The sequence below is a fragment of the Dasypus novemcinctus genome, chromosome 6 (genome assembly GCF_030445035.2).
Source record: "Dasypus novemcinctus isolate mDasNov1 chromosome 6, mDasNov1.1.hap2, whole genome shotgun sequence".
Taxonomy (NCBI): Eukaryota; Metazoa; Chordata; class Mammalia; order Cingulata; family Dasypodidae; genus Dasypus; species Dasypus novemcinctus.
Genome location: NC_080678.1, coordinates 105,807,451 through 105,835,084, shown reverse-complemented (window position 1 = coordinate 105,835,084; position 27,634 = coordinate 105,807,451). Strand labels below are relative to the sequence as shown.

Genomic DNA, 27,634 nt, shown 5'->3' with positions numbered 1-27,634 from the left:
GATAGGTAATTAATATACTATGACTAGAATATTACTAGTTGTTATAGTTATAGATGAGGCTGGATATTAAAAACTTGAGACTCAGCAAACCAGCATATTGAATTATTCTTATGTAATAGACTCCAAAGAGTCTAGGCTTGTTTGGGTGAGATTTGTGCTTGCTCCTGTTTTTTTATTTTAAAAAATAAATGCATATGCCACTCTAAATTTGACTGCATTATAGATTTATCTTCAAAATTCAAACATTGTACCTCTGTTATTAAGAACATACCAACACTTACAGTCTTGTTAAAGGAATCAAATCTGATTTAGATCAGATATCACAACTAACAGCTAATTTTGATGAACTTCAGAAGATGGAGGGCATGTTGAACTGCAGATAGCAGGCAATTGCAAAATCTGAACTTGGAAAACTCTGCAGGTCAAACAGTCTGTGCTCCTCAGAGAATAAATTATAAAGCCAGGAAAGAGTAAGTAAAGTAATTGGGTGTAACAGAGTAAGGGCCTCTGAAATCCTCTCCTTAAAAGAAATGAGAACGTTGGCAAAAATTGTCAGAATCAACCTTTTCAGAACTCCTTACATGAATGTGTGCATTTCCAAGGCTGTGCGCATGCTCAAGAAAAACCTGAAACGACCCTAAGCTCTTGCTTCTGACAAACCATGAGGCTCTGTGTGAGTAGGATGTGAAGGCTAAGGCAGGGGTGAGAACTGCCTAGCTAAGTGTTAAGGACATGCCCCAACACCCGCAAAGTTCCTCGGCAAGGCAGGGAGCCTTATGGGTTCCAGGCACTTAAAGAAACCTCTGCCCAATCGTTAGCTGACTGCTAAGTTAGCCAAGGAGAGACTTTAGGGACCACAGATGACAAAGAACACAGACTTCAACACCGTTCAGGAAAGTAACTAATCGGCCAGCAACAATAGTAACGCAACCCAACAACAGACCCTGGGGAGGGTGAAAATCTGATTTCAAGAGATCTTACATTACGCTGTTTAAAATGTCCAGTTTTCATCACTTCTTGGCCTTTTGGCTAAGTTTAAGTATAGTATCAAGGGTAACATGTCCAGTTTTCAACTAAAATTTATGCAGAATGCAAAGAAATGAGAGAGTATGGCCCATACAAAGAGTAAGGGACAAATGGTCACCATCCCAAAGAAGCCACACCAACACTACTAGAGCCAAAAACAAGTTCCACAAGGTTGCAGGATACAAGATCATTATAAAAATCTACTGTGTTTCTATATACTAGCAATGAACAAAGTGAAACAGAAATTAAGAAAATAATTTCATTCACAATAAGATGAATCAAAATATCAAAAAGAATAAAATAATTTAATTTAATAGAAGTAGTACAAAGTTTATACATTGAAAACTATAAAACATCATTGAAAGAAATTAAAGAAGAGCCAAACAGATGGAAAGAACACAAAAATGCATGGATAGGAAGACAATATAGTTCAGTGGCAATACTCTCCAAATTAACCTACAAATTCATCACCAAACCTTACCAAACTCCCAGCTGCCTTTTTTAGTAGAAATTGACAAGCTGGTTCTAAAGTTCATAGAGGAATTGCAAGGGAACCAGAATCTGCAAACAATCTTTAAAAAGAAGAAAAAATTTCAAGAACTCATACTTTCTGATTTAAAAACATACAACAAGACTAAGGAAATCATGAAAGTGTGGTGCTGGCATAATAATAGACATATAGATCAATGAAATAAAATTAAGAATCCAAAAATATATGCTTGCAATTATGGTCAATTGATTTAAACAAGAGTGGCAAGGCAAATCAATGGGGAATGAATAGTCTTTTCAGTAAATTGTGCTAAGACCACTGGATAACCACACTGAAATGAATGAAGTTGGGCCCCTGCCTCATATTATATATAAAAATTAATTTAAAATGGATCAAAGGTATAGTGTAAGAGAAAAAAATATAGAAACTCTTTGAAGAACATGTAGAAAGAACCTACATGACCACAAATGTGGTAATGGATTCTTTCTAGCAGCCAAAGCACGAGCAAAAAATGAGATAAATTGGCCTTCGTTGCAAATAAAAACCTCTATGTTTCAAGAACACTATCAAGAAAGTGCAAAGACAAGGCCCAGAACAACAGAAAATATTTGTAAATCATATATCTGGTAAAGGTCTAATATTCAAAATATATAAAGAACTACAACTCAATAACAAAAGACAACCCAACTAAAATGGGCAAAGAATTTGAATAGACATTTCTCCAAAAAAGATAGAAAAATAACCAATAAGAACATGAAAAGATTCTCAACACCATTAGTCATTAGGGAAACATAAATTTAAAACAATAAGGAGAAACCACTTCCCATTGAACAGGATGGCCATAGTTAAAAAAAAAAAAAAAGAAAGAAAACAGACAATGACAAGTGTTAGCAAGGATGTGGGAAATTGGAGCCCTCATGCATTGATGGTGGTAATGTAAATCAATATAGGCACTTTGGAAAACAGTTTGACATTTCCTTAAAAGGCTAAACACAGAATTACCACAGGACTTGGCAATTCCATTCCTAGATATATACTCAAGAGAAATGAAAATATGCCTACACAAAATCTGTGTAAGAAAGTTCAGAACGTTCACAACAGTATTATATAATAACCAACCCAAATATCCATTAACTGAGACTGGATTAAAAAAAAGGTGGTGTATACATACAATGGAATATTATTCAGCAGAAGGAATGAAATACTATAAGATGGTTGAACGTTGGAAACATTATGCTGAGTGAAAGAAGCCAATCACAAATGACCACATATATGACCCCAAAACACTATTTATATGACACATCCATATCCATAGGGACAGAAAGTACATTTGTGGTTGCCAAGGATTTGAGGGAGGTGGAGTGGGTATAACTGCTAAAGGATATGGGTTGTTGTCAGGGTTTTGGGGGAGCAAGTGATGACAACATTCTGGAATTAGTGGAGGTGATTGTGCAACTTTGTGAACATACTAAAACTTCTGAATTATATACCTTACAAAGGTGAATTTTATAGTGTGTGCATTATAGCTTAATAACTTAAAAAAAAGGATAGAGGGAGAGACTCTAGGTAAAAATATTTAAAAATTTTTTAATTAGGTAAGACTAAGCTGTAGTGTCTAGGGACACACACTTAGGAGGTAGAACTAGAAAGAAACAAATAGAAATAGTGAGTACAAATGCCAGGGTAGCGGTTGCTCTCGGAGGGCCAGTAGGGCGATGGCCGTAGAGTGGGGGTTCTTTTTTTTGTTTTTTTTTATAAGATTTATTTATTTATTTATTTATTTATCACCCCTTCCCCCCGACCCCGGTTGTCTGTTCTCTTTGTCTATTTGCTGCATCTTCTTTGTCCGCTTCTGTTGTTGTCAGCGGCATGGGAATCTGTGTTTCTTTTTGGTGCATCATCTTGTTGTCAGCTCTCCATGTGTGCGGCGCCATTCCTGGGCAGGCCGCCCTTTCTTTCATGCTGGGCGGCTCTCCTTACGGGGCGCACTCCTTGTGCTTGGGGCTCCCCTGTGTGGGGGACACCCCTGCGTAGCACAGCACTCCTTGCACATGGGGCTCCCCTACACGGGGACACTGCGCATGGGCCAGCTCCACACGGGTCAAGGAGGCCCGGGACTTGAACCGTGGACCTCCCATGTGGTAGACGGACGCCCTAACCACTGGGCCAAGTCGCTTCCCTGAGCAGGGGTTCTTAACCTCCTCTGTCTCAAGGCCCCTTTGCCATCAGGTGACAACGATGGACCCCTTACTAGGTCCCCACATCCTGTGTATTATTTCATAGCGCTATCACACCCACACCGACACGTCCCCTTAGAGTCATGTGTTTATGAATCTCGGACCCCGTGTTAGGAAGCCCTGCCGTAGCTTCCGGAGAGGGCGGCAAATTTCTATCTCGTGGCCCGGCTGATGGTTACAAAGGCGTCTGCCTTGCACTAGCTCATGAAGCTACATGTTTCTTTATACCGTTTTCTGTCTATGTTTCTGATAAAAAGATTAAAACCATTTCAAATGCTGCCCTGCTAAAAGCATCTTTTAATAAATCCAGAAAAAATGTATTCCATTTCCATCCCTCTTCTCAAAATATGAACTTGACACTTTTTATCAGTTATATTAAACTGCTCTGAAGAGGATTATCCTGAAATTCTGTGAACAGAGTCCAAGCAGCGGCGAGGCCCGACCATTTCTTCTTTCCATCGAGGGTAGAGGGAAGGTGCACCTGCCATCGAGGGCACCGCAAGACGGCGGCTGTGGGCAGTCAAGACCCCTGGGTCGTCAGCGCTGAGGAGTCCCCTGAGGCCTGACGCTCCAGCCGTTCCTGTTCCCAGAAGTGCCACAAGCACACCTTCCGCCTCGAGCTCAACCACAAGCCAGAGGCCAGTGCCGGCCAGCTCTCCACTGTCCTTCCCTTCCACTTCCATCAACCCACTGTCCTGACTCACACGTGTGGCCCTGCTGCGGAAAGAAATGCCAGCATGCCACTTTTCTGCACAAACTCCCCCGTGACTGGCCCCGGGGTGGCAGCTGACTGCTGCCATCTGCCCGCAGGGCTGAGGTGGGGCCTGGAGAGTGTGGGTACCCCGGGAGCATCTCGGGGTCTGCATTCGGCCGGCAGCCCTCACCACCCCTGTGTGCAGCTGCCTGTTGGAGAGGCCCGCGGGGGAGGGGCCTATTGGGAGCCGCTCCAGGGACTCCAGCCCACCAGCCACCCCCCCCCCTCCATGGACCAACTCCATTTCACAGTGGTGTAGTTACCTGTGCATAATGTTGCAAATTCCATTTCAGAGCCGACTCTGCTAACAGCACAGGCCAACATTTCCATCGTGCTGATTGGCTGCTGGCCACTGCTCTTTGACTCCTGCCAACAGCCATTTGAAATGGGACTGTCAGCATGCCCATCTCACAGTTGAGGAAACTGAGGGTCCGAGAAGGCCAGAGGTTCTCCTGGGCTCCTGCAGCTAGGAGTTGAGCTCACACGGCTGGTTCCTGAGGCAGTGCCCTCTACCACCACACCGTGCAGTCCCTGGAGATGATGTGAAGTGTTTTAGAGTCCGTGATCTTGGACTAGAAAGCAGACATCAGCCTTTCCCCACCATACTGTGACACCCCTGGCCTCTCTCCAGCTTTTCTGACTGGTCTGGTTATAAGAGGCATCTTGAGCTGTCTTAAGAGCAGAGTCATCCCCCCGCCCAGATGAGGCCCGTCCAGCAGCTGGTGGGATGCTCCGCACGGCGGCACAGCCTTAGGGGGGCTCCACGGCCCTGCCCTCATCTCTAGCCCTTTCCTGGACCTCACCTCCGTGGCCCAAGGCCTCTGCTGAATTGACTCCACCTTCTGAAAGCTTCTGGGGTCCTCTCAGGGCTGAACAGTCTCCTTTTCCCCCGAGGCCCCCCTTCCCACCAGGAGCTTCCCCGGGCCCCTTTGGTGACTTCCCATGCTGGGGTGCAGCCCCGTCTCTGAGGGACTCCTGTCGCCCTCACCACCGGGCTGGCGCGGGCTAGAAGCTCGCGTTATGTGCTTGCTCTTTGGTGCTTCTCCTTGGGCCTCCCCCCAACTTGGGCCATGGTGACAGCAGCCCTGAGCCTCTGCTCTGAGGCCATCCTGACTCATAGCCCCCATCGTGCATTTATTTGACAGATTGTGATGGGTAGGTTCATGTGTCAACTTGGCTAAGGGATGGTGTCCAGTTTTTTGGCCAAGTGTATTCTTGAGAGTGTATTCCATAGATGGATTTGCAACTACAGTGAGCTGATTGCATCTACACTGGATTGCATCTACAATCAACAAAAGAGACTGCTTTCACCAATGAAGGGAGTCTCTGCACCCAGCAGTTGGAGGTCTTTAAGCCATAACTGAGGATTTCAGAAGTCAGAAGAATTCCTGCCTCGACTTCAGCCAGCCAGCATCTCCTGAGGAATTCAACATCGCCTTTATCTGAGTTTTCAACCTACATAATCTGGAATTGCCAATATCCATCAATGTCCATGGTTACATGAGCCAATTCCTTGAATAAATCATTTTACATTACATATGTGTATATGTGTGTCCTGCTGGTTCTAGAACCCTAAAACACAAATACTTACCAAGGACCAAAATACATTTTCCAATCTGTGCTGCAAATAGAATGGAGAACACCCTTCCCAGCCCTGGGAGGCTGTGCTCCGGTGGGAGCATGGAGAGGGAGAGCGAAAGGAGCAGAGAGACCAACCGGAAAATTCCAGAGAATGCAAAAGACTCTAAAGGAAAAGTAAGACGAGGCCCCTGAACACGCCTCTGAGCAGAGGACCCCTTAGCAGGGGACCCCTTAGCAGAGACCTGGGGAGGTCACGTTTGAGCCGAACCTGGCAGGAGGGGAAGGCGCCAGGCCTGGCAATGACCTTCCAGGTGGAAAGAGCAGCAGGCACAAAACCCAGGGCGTGGAAGGGCTGACGAGGCAGGAGCACGGAGAGTGGGGGAACAGGGAGCGAAACCAGCCAGACGGGCAGGGGTTTGGCTTTTACTTGGGGGCAAGAGGAAACCAGGGTGGGATTTAACCCAAGAAGGGGCTTGTTCTCTCCGCTAGCTGGCAGGACTCACGCGGCCCACTGCGCCAAGCCGGGCAGAAGCCGCTTTGCTTTCTGGGCACGCTTGAAGGGGTGCGGGAGCTCACGGCGCCGAGGGCCACCCTCTCCATGCCTCGTGGAGTCCCTGGGGTTAGCTCAGACGGTTTCCAAGCAAAAGCTATACTCAGGCCTGCTCTCCCCGCCCCAAGGGCCCGGTGTCCACGTCCCCGGCGGCCGCTCAGCGACGGTCACTGAGCTCCAGCTTGCGGGTGGGCCCGCGTACCCGAGGACGCGCAGGTGCATTTGCCACCCACGATTCTTCACAGGTACGTCGCGTGCTGGCTTCTCCGCCCGTCCTCTCCTGACTGCTGTGTCGTGCCGTGTCTTTTGAACTGTGTGACTTTAGACACATCTGATGTTCTGACCTCATTAACCTCCTCCCGTTCCCTCGCCTCCACCAAGGCACTGTCGACGACCTCTGGCCTTAAATACTTCCAGCGTTCTCGCAGAAATTCCCGCACTGGGACGAAAGCTGGCCCAAGTCTCTGGGGCCGCTCAGGCCCCCCATAGCTGGAGTTCAGGGCGCCACTGCACAGAGATAAGGGGTGTGGTGGACCAGGGACAGCCACACTGGATGGGACGAGAGGTCTGGCAACGATTCCCCTCCTACAACCCTCCCCCGTCACGCTGCACTCCTGGATCCCCCAAGTTTCCCAGCGTCCTTTTTCCCTCTCACTGCCCCTGAAATGTTGTTTCTCAGAATTTGGTCCTGAGGCCTGTATCAGTCTCCTATGGCTGCTGTGACAAAATTACCATAAACACAGTGGCTTAAAACCACAGAAATGTATCCTCTCCCAGTCACAGAGGATGAACTCCAAAATCAGCATCGCGGGGGTGAAGTCCCGCTGACCTCCAGAGGCTCTGGGGAAAACCCACCCCTCGCCTCTCCCAGCTTCTGGCGGCGCCCGCCATCCTTGGCGTGGAGCCCCTGTGCTCTCCTCTCTGCCTCCGTGCCTCCCGGCCTCCTCCTCCGACGCAGATCTGCTCCCCCCGTAAGGACACTTTGGTTGCATTTAGGGCCTCCTGGGTGACCCTGGATGATCTCCCCACCTTAATCACATCAGCAGAGCCCCTATTTTTGCAGTAGAAGGTGACATTCACAAGTTCCAGGGGTGGGTATATTTGGGGCCATTCCTCAACCTATCACAGGCCCTTAATTCGACATTCACTACCTGGTGGCTAAAAAGAAGACACGCACCCTCCAAGGTTGGAAGCCGAGGGCCCTGCCTTAGAGGGGGAGACCTTGGGCACAGGGCGCCCACTTGCCCTCGCTGAGCTGCCTTGTGCCGTCTGGAAGTGGAACTATTGGGAAGATTATACTCACCTGCTTGGACTGCACCAGGTGCAAAAACCATCTCACTGAGCTTCTCTTCCCATCACTGCCCCTCTCTATCTGAAAAGGGATTTTAGGCATCAGGGCTGCTGAGCAGCTTCCAACTATGAGATTTCAAGATATGGTGTTAATTGTTTCCATCTGTCTGCCAGGGTTGAGGTGCCATAAACATCCCATTTTGACCTTCATGAAAAGGCTTAAAATATCTCATGTCCCCAGAATAGACACCCGGGGGAGAAACCACAGAAGGACGCAAGCGCCACGGAATCCGAGCTCTCAGAATGATCGTCTCCTCCCTTCTTTTGTTCTTTCTCTCTTTCTCTTCATTCCTCCTTCCTCCGGACATTCAATAAGAAACAATTGCCCACTCTCAGGCCAAGACCTGAGTAAAACTTTCCAGAAGGCAGGCTATATCCCTCTCCCTAGGGAGAAGATTGCTTGTGCCTCATCTTGGCCCAGTTTACAAAGCTAAAGGTGTCAGGGCTTTTACTTTCCAGAACTCTCTTACCCAAGTAGGTAAATTCATCACTGCCGCTTTCTCCATGCAAACTGGCACTCCTCCCTGCTTTACATACTGGCAACACCAGTTACCGCTATACCACCTGCATCCCATGACCTTGGGCAGGTAAATGCTCAAAATCTCACTGCCCCCATCTGTGGAATGGAGGCGATAATTCCCATCCTACCAGGCGAGTGTGAGAAACAGAACAAGCTAATGCAAGAGAGGCAACCAGCAGCTGTCTTCCCTTCCCTCCGTGCTCCAAGGAGCAATCTCGCATTTGTAGATGAGAGGATGGATGCTAATGTGCAGAAAAATATTTTAGAGCTCTTAGAGTAGTTCAGAGTAACATTTTCCTTATCCCCAATCTTTTATTTACCATTTTCCCAATATTTGCTACCTTTCTGTATCACCTCTGCTATCATGATTTTTTAAATTTAAAGGCATTCATTTTAACAGGAAACTGTGTATCTTTATAATAAATGAAAAAGTGGTATCAATGGATGTTAATGGAAGATACCTAAAACTTTCTTTTAATTATCAACTTCTTGCCAGATATTTTTGCCTTCCAAAGGCTCTGAGCTGAGGACCTGAACTTTCATTGTGAAAAGAACAATTAGTCGCATTTGAGGAGTGTCAAAGGCTGGTTTCAAACACACTCTCTTCTTGACACGATCTGAAAATTGAAGTAAAATATCAAAAAACCATTCAATGTCCTATTGCAGCGGGGGTCCCAGCTGGTTCCGTGGTTGGCTAGCCCTGTACATGCTTTGGGACATACGTGTTTCTTCTTTGTTTATATCCTAGGGGCCAGTCACAGTGTAGCTTGAGCTCAGAGTGACTGGCTGAATCCTCACCTGCTGTACTTCCCAGCAACGCCTTAGGAAGAGGGTAACCTGATTCAACTTCCCGCATTCCATAAACTTTTGTGATTCCCACTGCCCCCTTCACAGTGGACAAGGGAATACGAGCCCTATTTCCAGGTGAGGAAACTGAGAATTAAGTTGACTAAGGCCACAGAAGGCGCATGGCTTGTCGCATGGTGCTCAAGTTGCTAAGCAGGGTTTTTTTTCCCAAGACTTATTTTTATTTATTTATCTGCCCCCACCCCCCTTTGTTTGTGCTCTGTGTCTGTTCACTGTGTGCTCCTCTTTTTAGGAGGCACCAGGAACCCAGGACCTCCCATGTGGGAGGGAGGCACCCAATCACTTGAGCCACCTCTGCTCCCAAGCGGAGCTTCTTAGCCTTTTTTTGTCCCAAGGACCCCTTTGCCAGTCAGGTGAAAACCACAGACCCCTTAAAGTCCACACTATGCTGTGTATTATTTAACAACTATATCACACCCGCACCAAAATGTCCCCACAAGAATAACGTGTTTTTGAATTTCAAGTCAAGCTCATGGACCCCTTGTTAAGAACCCCCGTGCTAAAGGGAGAAGGGGCAGGGGGTGTGAGCAAACAAGCCTAATTAAAGGTGCATGCGTTTAACTTAGTAAACAATGTATTAAAGCTGGGAATTTTGAAAGCTAGCTTATCGTAGCCTTTCCATTCAGCTTTAAAGTATAATGCTCCACAAATCTAGTGATTTATATATTTTTAAAAAACCCTTTCATATGATGTTTGATTAATGTTCAACTAATTCCTAAGATAAGCTTATTAAATACTCTGAAACAATTAGCTCCATTTTCAAAATTAGTGAATCAAATTTCTTTGCACATTTGAACTATATTTGAATTTTTAATACATTTAATTAGGCCAAAGCAAATTTATAAAGTTACCAAGCCAAATATTTTTATGTATAGACACAACACCTATAAATCAAACAAGTCAAGCTAAAACATGGAATAAGGTAGGTTTTTTAAACATTTTCACAGTCTATAAACTTAGTCAATTGCATTCTTGCACATTTCAAATTAAAATCGTAAGTCAAATATGTCGAGTTCTCTAAAATGTCAGATTTTCCTAAACATTTTAAATACCTTAAACAACAGAGGCATTAGTTTCACGGTCAGAAGACTCACCCTTGCAGCAGGGGTTCTTAGCCTTTTTTGTTCCAAGGACCCCTTTGCCAGGCAGGTGAAAACCGCAGACCCTTACTAAGTCCACACTATCCTGTGTATTATTTAATAACTCTCTCACACCTGCACCAACACGTCCCCACCAGAGTAATGTGCTTTTTAATTTGAATTCAAGTTCACAGAACCCCTGTTAAAAACCCCTTCCTTAAATGAACATTACATTATTAACACTATGTTGCCTTCTTTGTCATCAAGTATTTGTGTTTCACCTTCCCAGAGGAGGTGACTGAGCCTAACTGCCGAGCTGATGGGTGGGTCACAGAGATTCTGAGCCTAGGATCTGTTTCAGTGTTGGGACTTTCAATTCCACTCCATAATCTCTTATACCTGACAGTGGACTTTTTTCTGTGAAATTTCTTGCCTGAGTTGCATTGAGTGGATGCTGTGCTGCTCATTCTGATGACAACTAAGCTCTTTTTTGGTTTGGTTTGTTTTAAGATTTATTTAATTTATTTAATCCCCTCCCTCCTTGTTTGTGCTTGCTGTCTGCTCTCTGTGTCTGTTCATTGTGTGCATTCTGTGTCAGCTTGTCTTCTTTGCTGGAGGCACCGGAAACCAAACCTGGGACCTCCCCTGTGTGAGGAGGAGGCACCACATCACTTGAGCCACATATGCCTCCTGTTTGTTGTGTCTCTCATGGTGTTTCCTCATTGTGCATCCTTGATCAATCATCTTGTTGCGTCAGCTCACTGTCTTGCTCATCTCCTTTAGGAGGCACTGGGAACAGAACCTGGGACCTCCCATGGGGTAGACGGGTGCCCAATTGCTTGAACCACATCTGCTTCCCAACAACTAAGCTCTGTATCACTTAAATCGTACCTTCCCTTTATATAGCTTTCTTATCTACCTCCTCTATCTACTTCATCAAGACTTCCATCATTCTTGGATCTACCATAAGTGGCTGAGAATACTCAAATCCTGGCCCCCACGCTGGCCTGTGCTTTTCCTGGCCCACACACAGCCATGCAAAGTAAAAAGCAATGAGAGCAAAAAGGCCCCAAGAAACTGCAGTCAGGCTGTGTATGAATTGAGCCTTGCAGCACCTTCTTTCTATTTATTTGGAAATTGTGCAGTTTCACAGCAGGCAAAAGAAGATTTTGGCTTTTGCTGAATCTTTCTCATAATCAGCTTACTAGAAGCAAAAGCCCAAGACCAGAATGCAATACCCATTAGCGTTCAGGGTCACTAATTCCAGAGAGAGGGACGAACTGGCCTGTGCTTTAGGAGCCCGTGGAATGCCCAGCTCCTAGTGGAATGCGATTCCACTGGCGGAGGGCCCCATGTGGGTGAGCAGGAAGGAGGCTCCAGGGCAGTAACTTTCCTCCTCTATGCCACAGTTTAACAATAGCAGTGACAATAGCTACATATAATGTCCCTGTCACATGCATTTATAAATAAATACAAACAACCATAAGTGTGCATGTATATTTTCACTTAAGCCACCTAACACCCTCTAAGAAGCAGCTATGAATATGAGCTTTTTGCTTATGAGAAATCTAAAGTTCAAAGAACTGAAGTGACAAGCTTAAATTCACACAATAAGTGATAAAAATTAAATGTATCAAGTCATCAACTTCTAGTTACTGATATGCATGCTAAAGTGTTTGGGATAATGCCTGTAACTTCCTTTGAAATGCGGCAAAGATACAAGGTGAAAAGGAGGAGACTCTGGCATCTGTGGCAACATGGACATACCGTGAAGACCTCATGCTGTGTGAAAGAAGCCAGACCCAAGAGGACAAATACATGATCTCACTGACAGGAATAATTAGAATAAGCAAACTCACAGAGTCAGAATCTAGAATACAGGTTACCAGGGGTCGGGGAGGGGGTCGGGAAGAGAAAGTTAAGCCTTAAAATACATAGAGTTTCTATTTGGGCTGATGGAGAGGTTTTTGGTAATAGATGTTTTTGGTGATGGTAGCGCAACACTGTGAATGTGATTAACAGCACTGAACTGTATACTTGGATGTGCTTAAAAGGGGAAATTTTAGGTTATATATATGGAAATAGAATTATATTTTTAATAAGTCTGTGGAACTGTATAACACAGTGAATCCTAAACTAAACCATGGATTAAATCAAGCAGATCTATTAAAAGACTTAATTTACTTTCACCATGAAAGAGTAAAAAAAAAAAAAAAACTCAGAAGGTGAGCAGATATTTATAATACATATATACAACAAAGGACTCCTAACCAGAATATGTATATATGTATTACATTTTTCCTTTATTTCTAAAGAAATTTTAGATTACATAAACTTTACATCAAAAATATAGGGGATTTCCATATACCCCATCCCTCCCCTTCTCCATAAAATATTTTAAAACTACCACAAATCAATTTTAAAAGGACAGACATCTTAATAGAAAAATTGGGCAAAAGACTTGAACAAGCACATCCCAAGATATCCAAATGTCCAAATAACATATGAAAAAGTGCTCATGGGAAGTGGACTTGGCCCAGTAGATAGGGCATCTGTTTACCACATGGGAGGTCCACGGTTCAAACCCTGGGCCTCCTTGACCCATGTGGAGCTGGCCCATGCGCAGTGCTGATGAGCGCAAGGAGTACCCTACCATGCAGGGGTGTCCCCCACATAGGAGAGCCCCACACACAAGGAGTGCGCCCCATAAGGAGAGCCGCCCAGTGCGAAAGAAAGTGCAGCCTGCCCAGGAATGGCGCTGCACACACAGAGAGCTGACACAACAAGATGATGCAACAAAAAGAAACAGATCCCCGTGCCGCTGACAGCAACAGAAGCAGACAAAGAACACACAGCAAATAGACGCAGAAAACAGACAACTGGGAGGGGGGGGGAGGAAGGGGAGAGAAATAAATAAAATAAATAAACCTTAAAAAAAAAGTGCTCAAATTCATAAGTTATCTGGGAATACAAATTAAAATCAGAAAATACTACTACATACCCATCAGTAGGACTAAAATGAAAAAGAGAGAAAATACCAAGTATTAGCATTGATAAAGAGCAATTGGAATGCTCACATCTCACCCATAGAAGTGTAAATTGGTATAACCACTTTAGAAAACTGGCAGTATCCACTAAAGCCATTTATATGCTTGCTCCAAAACACAATTTTACTTTTAGGTATATATCCAAAAGAAATCCCTTCACAAATCCACCAAAAGCATGGACTAAATTATCATAGCAGCATGATACATAATAGGACCAACCTGGAAATAATTCAAATGTCCATAAACAGTAGATACATAAATAAACTATATCCTATGCTCACACAATGAAATACTACACATCAAACAAACTACAACTAAGTGCATCTGACAAATATAATATTGAGCAAAAGTAGCCATGAACAAAGGGGTATCTGTCTGACTCAATTTCTATAAAATTCAAATGCAAGCAAAACTAACCTATCACATCAGAAACCAGGACAGCGTTTACCCTTGGCCAAGGGTAGTGATGGAGGGGGCACAGGTGAGGCTTCTGTCCCCCGGGTGATGCTCTATTTACTGATCTGCTTTCTGGCTGTACAGGTGTGTTCAGCTAATGAAAATTCAGCAAGCTTCACACTCAGAAAGTCTGAACTTTCATGTACACATGTTTTATGCCAATAAAAGGATGTTATAAAACTAAGTTGATCCAATTAGAAGAAAAGCAATATCCTAGTGGGCTGCTTACAAGACAGTCTAATTACCACTGCCAAGCTGACAAAAATTCTGCTGGCAAGTACAAAAGAAAGCAAGTTTTAGCAATGAAAGGAAAAGAGTGGAATTATAAAGCATTTTAAACAAGTGAAAGAATATGGGCCATCCCTTAAGTAACTTAGTCTAGGGCATTATCATAATTGTATGAAATGGTAAAAATAAAAGAAATAGAACAATTGCTAGTACAAAAAAATCAAATTGAAACTAAGGAAAAAATAAAGCAATGGAAAGACTAACACAAAACAATGGGGAAATTAGGGGGAAATGTTTCCACAATTTAAGAAAAAGCCTTGGCAATATATAAATAACTTTAAAAAGAAAAGTCCTGCAGATGTGCTATTCTTTAATGCCAGCAGTGGCTGCTTTAGTGGCTTCAAAGCTTGCTCTGTTTTCCCCAACATTAAGTTCTCTGGAGGAACTGGAGGTGCAAATGAAGAAGCTGAAAAGACATTTTACCCATTGTTAAAACAAAACAAAACAAACGATTGTATTATAAAACCTTTGTGACTGTAACAGTGTTGATTGACACATGAAAAGACTATTGAGAGGGCATAGCAAATCTAGAAATTGACCCAACTGAGTAAGAAAATGTAGTACTTAGTAATCCAAATCAGTGAGAAAAGATGCACGGATTAATGAATGGTGCTGAAACAATAGCTCTCCATTTGGCAAACAGTAAAGGCGGATTCCTACTTCACACCCCACACAAAAACAATAAAAGTTCTGTATGGCGACATTCATCATGTGTAACATTCCGAGCTGGGCATCACCCTTCCATTTCTGGATAAGACAGCACAGACCCACTTTTCCCTATTTCTTCCACTAAGTGCACCCTGAAACCCTGACATTAAATATGAAACAGACATAAGAAGACTCCTAAAGGTGGAGAAAAGAAGGTAGACCACCTAGAGCTCTCAGGATCCAAGGAATGACAAGGTGGTAAGTGCCCTTTCTTTTCCAGCTCATAAATCCCAGTCTGGGCACTGGAGAAACTGGCCACCGGGAAACACTGAGTGCAGACAATGCAGCCCCAAGAGAAACCAAAAGAGCAAAGGACAGCACCATCACAAGGCAGAAGACCTGTAGACAATAACCATCCTACACCAAACACCACGGAAACATTTACAGGCCAACCCTCACACGGTCAGCCAGAGCCAGTGGCAATCCTGGACTTGCCACACTCCCCAGCTGTGGTGAGGCATTCCCCCGCCGCACTTCCCCCCACAGTGGTGTCAGAGAAGCCAAGTGAGGAGCCACAGCTTTCGTCCCCACCGGGTGGCAACATGCCCCCCGCCTCCACGTTGTGGTGACCCCATCAGGAGCTTGGACTTCTGCCTGGGGCTAATGAGGTGCCTTCTGTGGCGTTGTTCCTGGGGAGATGGAGTAGAGAGTCAAGTTTTCACCATAACCCAGGGGTAAAATGACACCCCACTGCAGAGCAACGCCTCTGGTCCTCCAAGAAGGGGTGGTATCAAAGCAGAGCCAGGAGGGCTCTGCCACACCCACTCCTGAGCCTCGGTAGCCACGTGCTCCTCTACCCCAAGCGCATCAGAAGAGGCCGGGTAGAACTTAGGCTCCCATTTCCTCCTGGAAGCAACAAGGTGGCCAGAGCAGGGCCGACACCTGCTAAAACAGAAGGTTTAAGTTAAATCCAGTCTTATATCATAATACCCACATATCAGTTTTCAATAGGAAGCACTTATCATATAAGCACCAGAAAAATCCCAAGTTGAATGAGATAGACAGTCAACAGATGTCAACACTGAAAGGACACAGATATTAGAACTTCTGATATGATTTTTAAAGCAGCTGTCATTTTAAAAATGAGTAATCATGAACCTGATGGATGGATTGAAAAACAAAAAGTCTCAGCAAGGAAATATACAATATAGAGCCAAATGGAAAGTTTAGATCTGAAAACTAAATAAACAAAATTAAAAACCAACACAACCATGTGATTATACTAAATATCATTGATTGTACACTTTGGATAAATGGTATGCTTTATCAATATGTATCAATAAAATTGATTTGTTTTTTAAAAATCCAATCAAGAGGCTCAAGAGCAGAATGGAAAGGACAGGAGAAAGAATCAATGGGCTAAAGGCAGAACAACAGACATTATCCAATCTGAATGGCAGAGATAAAATAGACTTTTTAAAAAAAGAAACAGAGGCTCATAACAAAAGATTTAGCATCACGTCTTTGGCATTCTTGAAAAATAACAGCAAGAGGGCGGGGCTGAAGAAGTATTAGAAGAAATAATGGCTGAAATTTTCCCAAATTTAGCAAAAGCTACAAATCTACAGATTGAAGAAACTAAGCAAACAGAAACAGGCTAATCCAAAAGAAAATAGATGAGACATATCATATCAAACTTCTGAAAAACTGACAAAAAGAAAAATCTTGAAAGCAATGAGAAAGAAATACCTGTAGGGGAAAATAATTTGAATGAGAGCAGATTTCTTATCAGAAACCATAGAGATCAGGAGAAAACAGCACAGCGTGTTTCTAGTTCCGAGAAAAAACAATTGTCATCCCAGACCTTCAGGAATGAAGAGGAAAGCAAGCCATTCTCATAGGAAGGAAACTATGAGAATTTTTGTCCCAGACCTTCCTTAAAAGAAAGGCTGGATGAAGTCCTTGAAAACAAAAATGGAAATAATAAAAGAAGGAATCTTGGAAAATCAGAAAGGAAGAAAACATCAGAGAGTATAACAATATGGGTAAATATAATAGACTTTCCTTCTTGAATTTTTCAAATTATGTTAGATGGTCAAAGTAGTTACTATAACACTGGCTGATCTGGTTCTCAATGTATGCAGGGGAAATACTTAAGGCAAATCATAAACAGGAAAGGATACACGGACATAAGTAGAGGTAGGGTTTCTACACATCACTTGAACTGGTAAATTTTCTAAGCTGTAGATTGTGATAAATTTTGTATGTATAAATAATATCTGCTGCAACATCTAAAAACTCTATACAAAAAAGACACATTCATCAACATTAGCATATAAATGTATAGTGGAATATTATTCAGCCGTAAAAGGAATGAAGTACTGATGCATGCTACTGCGTGGATGAACCTGGAAAACATGCTAAGTGAAAGATACCACAAAAGGCCACATGCTGTGTGATGCCATTTGTAAGAAACCATCCAGAATAGGCAAATCCAAAGATAGAGACTAGATTAGGGGTTGCCAGGGTCTGAAGGAGCAGCTAATGGGCGCTGACTACTTAATGGATACAGGGTTTCATTTTGGGGTGGTAAAAATATTCTAGAATTAGATAGTTATGGTTGCATGATACTGCAAGTATACCAAAAAATAACACAATTTTACCCTTTAAAATGGTTTACATGGTGAATTTTATGTTATGTGAATTAGAGCTCAATGGAAAAATTAAATTAAAAAAGACCCAAATTAAAAAAAAAAAGAAAAAAGGAATTAAAAAAAGATCTAAATAAATGCAGAAGCATATCACATAGATGGGTTGGAAGACACAACATAGTAAAGATGTCAGTTCTCCCCCATTGACATAGAGACAATGCAATTCCTCTTAAATTATAGCAACAGTTTTTGTAAATGTAAACAAATTATTCTAAAATTTATATGGAAAGGCAAAAGAACTAGAGAGTTTAAATATTTTTGAAAAAGAAGACTAGAGTGAGGAAACTTTCTATCTGATTTCAAGGCTTATTATATTGCTACTGCCATCAAGGCTATTTGGCAGTTGTGGAGGGACATCACTTAGATCAGTGGAAGAGAATAGAAAACCCACGGGAAGCAGATGTGGCTCTAGTGATGGAGCTTCTGCCCACCATGTGGGAGGACCTGGGTTCGATCCTGGGGCCTCCTCGTGAAAAAGAAGAAGAGAAATTGGGCCACACGGCAAGCCAGTGTCCATGCGAGTGCCCGCGTGGTGAGCCTGTTCCCGCGCAAGTGAACCACAAGTGATGACGCATCAAAAGAGAGACAAGGGGAGAGTCAAGGTGAAGCGCAGCAGAGACCAGGGGGTGGTGCAATTGACAGGGAACCTCTCTCCCCATCAGAGGTCTCCAGGATTGAATACTGGTGAATCCCAGAGGAGAGAGAATGAGAAGAGAAGAGAACACAACTCAGACAGCAAAAACAGCAGAGTGGGAAGAGGGGAAGGGGGAAAATAAAAATAAATCTAAAAAAAAAAGAAAGAAAACCCAGAAATGTATATAACCAGCTGACTTTTTTTGCCAAGCTTGCAAAAGCAATAAATGAGGAAAAAATAGTCTTTTCAATGAAAGGTTTTGGAGCAATTGGACATTCATAGGCAAAAGAGGGAACTTCAACCTAAACCTCACCCCTTATACAAAAATTAACTCAAAATGGACCATAGATGTAAATGTAAAATGTAAAACTAGAAAACTCTCAGAAGAAAACAGGGGAAAATCTTAAGGTCCTGGGATTTGGCCAAAGCATTCTTAGATATGACACCAAGACCACAATCCGTAAAGAAAAACTCAGTAAGCTGAATTTGATCAAGATTTAAAACTTCTGCTCTGTTTAAGACCCTCAAAAGACAAGTTACAGACTGGGAGAATAATTTGCAAGCCATTTCTCCAATAATCACTCATGGGTAGAACAGATAAAGTCCTCTCAACAGTAAAAACCCAATCAAGGAGGAGGTGCAGCTCCATGGTTGAGTGCCTGCTTTGCATGTACAAGGTTCCAGGTTCAATCCCTGGGTCCTCCTTTAAAAAAAAAAAGGCAAACAAATGGGCAAAAGATATAAAGGGACATTTTCACTAAGAAGATACACAGATGGCAAATAAGCACACAAAAATGTGTTCACCATCACTAGAGGAAAATGCAAATTAAGACCACAATGAGATATCACCACCCCCCCTATTAGAAGAGCTAAAATAAAGAGTGATAATTCCCAACTCTGCCAAGGGTACTGAGATACTAGTTCTCTCACCCACTGCTGATGGTGGTGTAAAATGGTACAGCCTCTCTGGAATATAATTTGGCAGTTTCTTTAGCAACTAAGCATGCTTTTATTATATGACCCAGCAATTGCACTCTTGGGCACGTATCCCAGAAAAATGAAAGCTGGTGTCCACACAAAATCCTATACACAAATGTTCATAGCTGCTTTATTCATAGTAGCCAAAAATTGTTAACAGCCAAAATGTCCTTCACTGGGAGAATGGTTAAACAAATTGTGTTTCATCCATACCATGGAATCCTGCTCAGGAATAAAAGTAAAAAAACTCCCAAACAATTATTGATACACAGCATCGTGGATGGCTCTCCAGGTCACTAATAAAACCCAGCCCCACAAGGCCACACATTGTGTGACTTGACGGGCGATGGCCTTGGTGACGAAGGGTAGACTTAACGAAAGGGACTGAGAATATACCAAGAATGCAGATTAAATTTAAAAGTGGGTCCTATATGTAACTGGTACACTGGGAATAGCACAAAACATTTAGGAAATATTCTTGCAGTCTTCAAAAACCGTTATCCGATCCAGCAGGGAAGTGGCTCCTGTCACCGACAAACGTCTGAAGTGAAGATATCCTTCCTCATTGTCTCACTTTCATCTTCGCATAAACAGAAATATCAACTGACATCCACGTTGGAACCATACTTGTTGGTCTGGGGCAAACAGAGGCCGAACAAATATAAAAGGGTTCAGCAAAACTCCGTGAACGCGGTCTGTGAGAATCAACAGGCTATGTGCAGGCGAAGCTCGGTGGCACCGCGCATTTTTTCCAGACCACTGTGAGACAGTGAATGTCCCAATAAAGCGAGTCGCTTTGAAAGTTTCCAGTTTCCCAGCGCATATAACAGTTATGTTTATGCTCTACTGTAGTCTATTAAGTGTGCAATAGTGCTACGTCTAAAAAAACCATTGTGCATACCTTAATTAAAACGTGGCACAGGGACACCAAGTGAGCATACACTGTTGATAAAAATGGCACCGATGGACTTGCTCGATGCTGGGGGCCACGAACCTTCGATTTGAAAAAACCACAGTATCTGCGAGGACAATAAAGTAAAGGGCAATAAAGCAAGAGCTGCCTCTGTTTTGCTGTTGCCTGGAAATTGTGTGATACACATTCCTCATATTAGAACAATTATAACAAGCCTGTGTATGCACAATAAGCATGTTTGTTTTCACAGAGCCACAGGGGAAGGGCCACAGGGTGGCCTTCCCTTCCTCACACCCCACTATTTTTACTGTGGGCTGGGTCTCAGACTATCGTGCCACGCTTCAGCCCTCCGATCCCACCAGGGCTTCTTCGATTAAAATGAGCTTAACCTCAGGCCCTTCTGGATGATGTCCAAGTCACTGAAGCCCTTCCCTGCTCTGGCCACCATTTCCCTCCACAGCCTCCTTTCCCGTCAGACACTGACATCCACGTTTCACTGAAGTTAGGCCAGACTACCCACAGGCCCCACAAGATGCTTCACTTAACATGCCACTATGCCTTTGCATGCTCTTTGCTCACATGCCTCTGTGCCTTTGCATGCACTTTGTTCTGTGCCACTGTGCTTTGCACACATTTTACTCACGTGCCGCTGCACCTTTGCAAGCGCTTCGTTCATGTGCCACTGCACCTTTGTGCGTGCTTTGCTCACATGCTCCTGGACCTTTGCATGTACATTGCTCACGTGCCACTGTGCCTTTGCATGCACTTTGCTCACATGCCACTGCGCTTGCATGCATTTTGCCCACCTATCACTTTGCCTTTGCAAGTGCTTTGCTCCCATGCTGCTGTGCCTTTGCATGCGCTTTGCTTATGTGCCACTTCACTTTGCCTGTGTTTTCTCAGGCCTGGGTCCCACCGCATCCCTCCTCACCCCCCAATTCCCACTTCACATTCAAAAGCACGCTTAAGAATCACCTCTTCCGGGCCTGTGCTCACGTACCTCCAGTGAGGCACATGCAAGCACAGGAAGTTGTCATGTGAATCCACCTCTCTGGCTCCCCCACCTGCCTGGAAACTCCTCAGGGCAGAAATGGGTGTTCCCAGCACCTAGCCCCTGGCTAGGCAACCTTAGTAAGTGCTCATTGAATTAACAAGCTAATTAATTGGTTGCAGCCATCACCTATAATTTACTGGAGAAAATATGCATTTCTCTGAATTCCATTGCTGCTTAAAAAAAAAAAGTTGCTCAAATTGCTGAAAAACTCAACTGACTTTTTTCCCCCTCTGAACATACATGTAAAAGCAGGTGACTTGCTGGCTCTCTTTTTATTTCTCCTTCATTTCTTGGAAAGCCATCGGACATGGCCTAAAACTCCTTCCCTTGCTCCATTGACTTTCTTTAAGCAAAGCACTCATTTCTGGAGCTGGTGGCAGCCGTCCTGTATTGGGCTGCTGTGATGCTCCAAGCGCGTCGCCCCAACCTGATCCTCAGCAACCCTGTGTCGTGGGTGCTGATATCCCCGTGCTGAGCAAACTGAGTCTCGGGAAAGTGAAAACGTGTTGGGAGCTACACAGGTGCTGGAGAGCAAAGCAGTAAGTGGTTCAAGCCTGGGCTGGTCCAACTGTAGAGTCAGTGTTTGCTCCGGGCTTCGCTGCTTAAGAACAATCTCATGGTCCCAGGCCCTCCGAGGGCTGAGCAAAGGCTCTCCCACCTCTAACAGGTTGCCCTGGGGCTTCACAAGAGGCCCCAGTGCGCGAAGCCGGGACAGCTGTGTTGTCATTTCTTCCCTATACCAGACCCCAAGAATGGGTGTTCCGGTGACCCAGACCTTCAGGACAAAGCGGGCAATGCCAAGGTATCCCTGCATCCTTCTCCAGAAGCTGCATCGCCCATCTCTGTGGCTGCACCAGCCTTGGTCGGGCTACAACTTTCCAGCAACGGGTGGCCAGCCGCCACTGCCTCTGCCCTGCTTTTGTTTGCTGTTTGTCACTAAGCGCTGGGCTGTCTCCAGGGACTCAGCAAGGACCCTTTCCCGCCACTTGCTCTGCCAGTGTAGCCTCAGAGCTGCCCAGCAGTCCCCAGCCAGTGCCCATGAGAGCCTGGAAGAGCGTGCCAGGGGCGCCTGCAGGCCGCTCCTCGGGGCTTCTACCTGAGGTCACTTCACTCCCTCTTGGCTCAAAGGAGCAGCCAGGCAAGCAGCCAGGGGCCCGGCCCTAGTGTCCAGGTCTCCTGAGCTCAGGTCCCCCCTGCCCCTTAGTGGAGGTAGACTTTGGACCTGCCGCAAGGACAGAGAGAGGTTGCAGGAGGCCCTGGGGGCCTGGAGCTGCCAGTGGGAAGGCAAGAGGGCTGTGGGTAGGGAGCGGGAAAGGTCCTGGGGAGGGGGCGGCAAGGAGCAGGCCACGGCTCCTTAGGGGTGGAGGCGAAAGAACACCTCTTCCAAGACCTGAAAAAGACAGTCATTTCAAAACTGAGGGTCATTTTTTAAAAATACGAGATGTGTACTTCTACATCACGTATCGCCAAAAACAAACCAGTAGTAGTGACATGGGGTGAAACCCAGGGAATGGAGCACTCTCACGTGCCCAGCAGTAGGAATGTAGGGGAGCATTACCTCTCTGTGGGGAATTTGGGGAGATTCATTAATATCGGAAATGGCAGATCCTTTGCAAAACCAGTTGCTGGGCATCGGCCCCGTGGACATATTTGGAAAAGTTCGCCCAACAGGTAAAATGCAAGCAGCTGACCAGGGGTGGAGGAAAGCACAGCCCGTGCCTGGCGGCCCCACTCTAAATCCTGAGCGCCCATCTCACCACCCAGTAAGCCCCTCTGTTTCCTCCGACTCTTTCCTCTTCTCTGTGCATGCTCAGCTTGTATCCTTGAGCCTCACAAGGAAGGAGAAGCTGTCAGAGGGAAGCCACTTCGTATTCCCAGGCTCACATCACCCACCTTCCTGCTCTCCCTGGACGTGTGCCTCTCCTCTCCTCAACCTTCTCAAGTCAGTCCCCACCTCACTCCCCAGGAGCACGGAAAAGGCTCTTGTGCAGGTTATCAGACGTCAGTTGTTGCTCTCCTTGACCAACCCACGATCAGTCTCCTTGGATTCCAGAGCAAATCTTCTGATTTCCTCCCATCTCACTGCCCCCTCTTCCTCGGTCTCCTTGCCTGCTTCCTCCTCCAGCCCTGGAAATGTTGGAATGCCTTGGGCTTACTCTCAGCCCTTCTCTTCTCTTTCCGAATTCATTCCCCACTTACACCCATCAGATCTCATGGCTTTAGCTTCCACCTGTAGGCTGGTGCATCCCAAATTCAAATTTAGAAAGAGCTCCCACCTCTCCAACATGCTCTGGAATCTTCTATCCAGCGGCCCACCCATCTCCACTTTGAGTTCTAGTAGGCAACTCAACTTTTAGCCTAGCTGAAGAGGAATCATTGATTTCCAAAGCTCCTTCCCCACACAAAAATAAACCCTCATCCCTCCCAGTATAATTATTTCAGTCAATGACACCAGCATTTGCCCAGTTGCTCAAATAAACAAAGTGCCATCTTCAATTTTCTAAGCCCTTCCCACCTCTCGGCTCACTGATTGGCAAGCCCCTTAGCTCTGCCTTACACCCTGTGCTGGATCTGGTGGCTCCTCACCAGCACCTCCACCCCCCCCCAACCTGCAATGACCCCAGCTCTCCCCTGAAGTGGGGTCCGGTCTGGTCCTGCCTTGACAGCTGACCCCTGCCAGCCTATTCATACCCGGCCATGATGGTTGTCCTTTTCAAATCCAAAGCAGAGCCTGGCATCACTGGTTAAAGCTTCCCATGGATCCCCATCACACTGCACACCGCGGTGTGTCTTCCCCTGGCTCTTGTCATCCTCTGTGATCTAACCCTGCCACCTCTCCATCCCCTTTATTCCATCCCCTCCTGTTGTGCCTGTACTTTCCATTCTTCCCACGGGCCTAGGGTGTTTCTCTCGCATGGGCTTTGCCCTTGTTTATCCTTCTGCTGGAAGGCTCCTTCCCCAGATTTTCCCACACCATCCTCCTCTCTGCTCAAGCGTCATCTTTGAAAGTCCATCCCTGACAACCCTGCCTTCCTCGTTCTAGGTCCCCTCACCTTCTTCATTTGCCTTCATAACAGTATCATTTTTTACTTTAAAGTAGTATATTTATTTTGTTGGCATGTCTATTTTCTATCTCCCTGGGACTCTACCCATCTTGCTTACTGCTTCTAGGGGAGGTTTTCAGCTGCATGTGATGGAGAACCAATGATAAGTGACTGGGACAATGAAGGACATACATGTCCCCAATAGATGTGCATTCAGGAGCTTAACACCCCTGGCTTGACGTCTTTAGAGTTCTCCTCACACTAAAGAAGGCGGCTGCAGCTCCAGCTTTGCATCTTCCCACCATGTCAGTGGGAAGACAAAGCACTTTCTCCCCTCACATCTTGGAATCTTTTCCAGAATCTGTAGCCAACTTCCCCCTTTGTACCAATGTCCAGAACCAGGCCAGGGGCTTGCCCTGAAACCCACGTGGAAGAGGATGACCAAGACTGGCACTGACCCATCAGGACTCCTCCCTGGAGAGGAGGCTGAGCTTGTCTTTAGGGAGCACAGGCTCCGTGATATATCACAAACAGGGACCCTGAGACGGAGGAAGTAAAGGGTATGCGGTCACTGGGGGAGAAACCAAGACCGCCTGCCAAGGTGCTGCATCCCCAGCACCTCGAACAGAGCAGGTGCTTGATAAATCCGTGCTGGTCAGGGGAGGGGATAGCTGTGCCTTTGCAGACTGAAGGTCAGGCAGGCCCAGGACCCCAAGACCACCCCTAGCCCTGTCCGACTCTCTTCGGTCCAGTCCCGTCATCTCTCACAGCTGCCCTGGCAGCACAGTGCCTCGGCCTGTTTGGGTTTTCCTAAGAGAAGGAGAACATGCAGATAGGTTCCCTGAAATGGTCAAGGTCACCCAGCTGGGAAGTGGCTAAAGTGCCCGGACCATGGAGAAGTTCCCAAAGTGCTCAGATTAAAGATTCAAGAGCAAGGGAACAGGGAAGCGGACTTGGCTCAGTGGTTAGAGTGTCCTTCTACCACATGGGAGGTCAGCGGTTCAAACCCAAGGCCTCCTTGACCCATATGCAGCTGGCCCATGTGCAGCGCTGATACACGCAAGGAGTGCCGTGCCACACAGGGGTGTCCCCTGCGTAGGGGAGCCCCACACACAAGGAGTGCACCCCATAAGGAGCTGCCCAGTGTGAAAGAAAGTGCAGCCTGCCCAGGAATGGTGCTGCACACACGGAGAGCTGACACAACAAGATGACACAACAAAAAGAAACACAGATTCCTTTGCTGCTGACAACAACAGAAGAGGACAAAGAAAAACACGCAGCAAATAGACACAGAGAATAGACAACTGGGGTCAGGGGGAGAAGAGGAGAGAAATAAATAAATAAAATAAATCTTTAAAAAAAAAGAGCAATGGAATGACAGACATCAGAAGAAGAGCAGATGGGGACGGGGAGGCAGAGGGAGGCAGCTGCAGGCCAAGGAGCACCATGGAGTGCCTGCAAACCCCAGGAGCTGGGAGAGGCAAGGCAGAAAGAAAGGGCAAAGAGAAGCGCAAGGGACAGTGAGGCTTAGCGGAGCAGAACCAGCATTAGCTCGCTTTAATGAGGGGCCACCACCTGTTGAGATTTTTATGCCTATTATTCAACACACACACACACACTCACTGGGAAGTGGGGACTATTATCTCCATTTTACAGATTAGGAAACTGCAGCTCAAAAAAATTAAATGATTTGCCCAAGAACACATAGCTATAAAAGATCGTAGTTGGTTGTGAACCCCGATCAGTCTCCAAAACTGGTTTTCCTTCCAGCAGAAGAAGCAAGCTCGGAAAACTGTGGGGAGCAGAGGGGTGGCTCTTTCTTTGATGTGGGTGCTAGGGAGAGACCTAAACAGAGATGTTTAGGTCTGTATCAGTCAGCCAAAGGGGTGACTGCCCCAAAACACCAGAAATTGGTTGGCTTTTATGGGGATTTTTATTTGGGGTAGGAGCTTACAGACACCAGGCCATAAAGCATAAGTTACTTCCCTCACCAAACTCTATTTGGAGCAAGATGGCTGCCGACATCTGCCAGGGTTCACGTTTCCTGGGTTCCTCTCTTCCAGGGTCTTGCTTCTCTCCAGGTTCAAGCTTCCTCTCTTCCAGGGGCTGGCTTCTCTTTCCTCCATGAGCTTTCTTCCCAGGGCCCCAGCTTAAGACTTCAGCATCAAACTCCAACGTTATGAACCCACCACATTAAGATCCCCTTTCATCTGTGAGTCCCCACCCACCAAGGGGCAGGTACTCAATGCCCTGCTGACATGATCCAATAAAATCTCATATGCCCAGAGGAAAAGATCAGTTTACAAACAATCCAATATTTCATTTTGGAATTCATCAATAGTATCAAACTGCTACAAGGACCTTGGGGAGAAGTTGTGCAATCTCACGACATAGGGTCTCAACCCTTTCTGGAAAGTAGCTCTCAGAGCAATCTGCTGATGAGCATTACAGGATCCCTTAACCAAGAAGACTGGCAGACTGAGAACTGGAAGACTGAGAGAGTGATCTGAAAAGCAGAAATGGAGAGCAGAAGGAGGGCCCAAGCGCCTGGGGCTGTGCAGAGGGGTCAGAAAATTGAGAAAAACCAAGGAGAGCCCCGATGGGTGGGGAGGGCATGGGGGGAGGCGAACTCGGAAGCCTGGCTCAGTGCCTTATACACCACGGCCTGTGGGTGCTGCAGGGAGAAGTTGGATCAGACTAGACACCCAGGTTTCAATTCTGGAGCCAACATGCCTGGGCAGTTTTTGAAAAATGTGGAGGAGAAAGGAGGTTTTGTGCACAAAGGAGAGAAGATATGGTAGGGAGCAAGAAAGGGGCTGGTCCCAGGCCAGGCAAAGCCGGGAGGGGAGGGCCAGGCTACACTGGACTTGTCCAAGTCCAGGGAGGTCAGGGGGTTGTGGGGGCAATGAAGCCAGCGAGACTGGTGAGCTGGCCCGAAAGGTCAGGGATGGAGGCTGGCAGCTGCTGCAGGGCTCACCTGTCAGGTGGACTGGGTCTCCTGTCAGCTGCCTAGTGGGTGGGATTTGGGAAACGAATGACCTTGGCTAGTGCTGCTACTACCTGTTGAAATGAAATTTGGGCATTGTTCTAAGAATCATCGTTGGAAGGAGAGCCCACACTTTGCCAAGATTCCCACAGCAGGGCCCAGTGGGCCAGCCTGGATGCCACAGGCAGGAGGTGGGCAGAGGGTTCTCGCTGCACGAGCACAGCCTCGGCCTCAGGGGCAGACGCTGTGGGGACAGGCACCCTTCCCAGGGCCCACGTCTGCCGGGGCGGCTCTACTTTCCAGCATCATGAGGTCCATGGAATGTTCTGGCCTGGTGCAGGGAGAAAATGACTCCTCAGCTCTGAGCAGGGATTTGGGGCCAGAATCAGGGATCCACCGAGGCCAACCCTGTAGGCAGAGC

The 27,634-nt window shown here is 45.9% G+C and overlaps 1 pseudogene; it reads right to left on the bottom strand.

Moving 5' to 3' along the window:
• The window catches only part of LOC131278914 (FERM and PDZ domain-containing protein 2-like), a 104,620-nt pseudogene extending 97,091 nt beyond the window's left edge, over positions 1–7,529 (bottom strand).
• Positions 7,530–27,634: the final 20,105 nt, after the last annotated feature.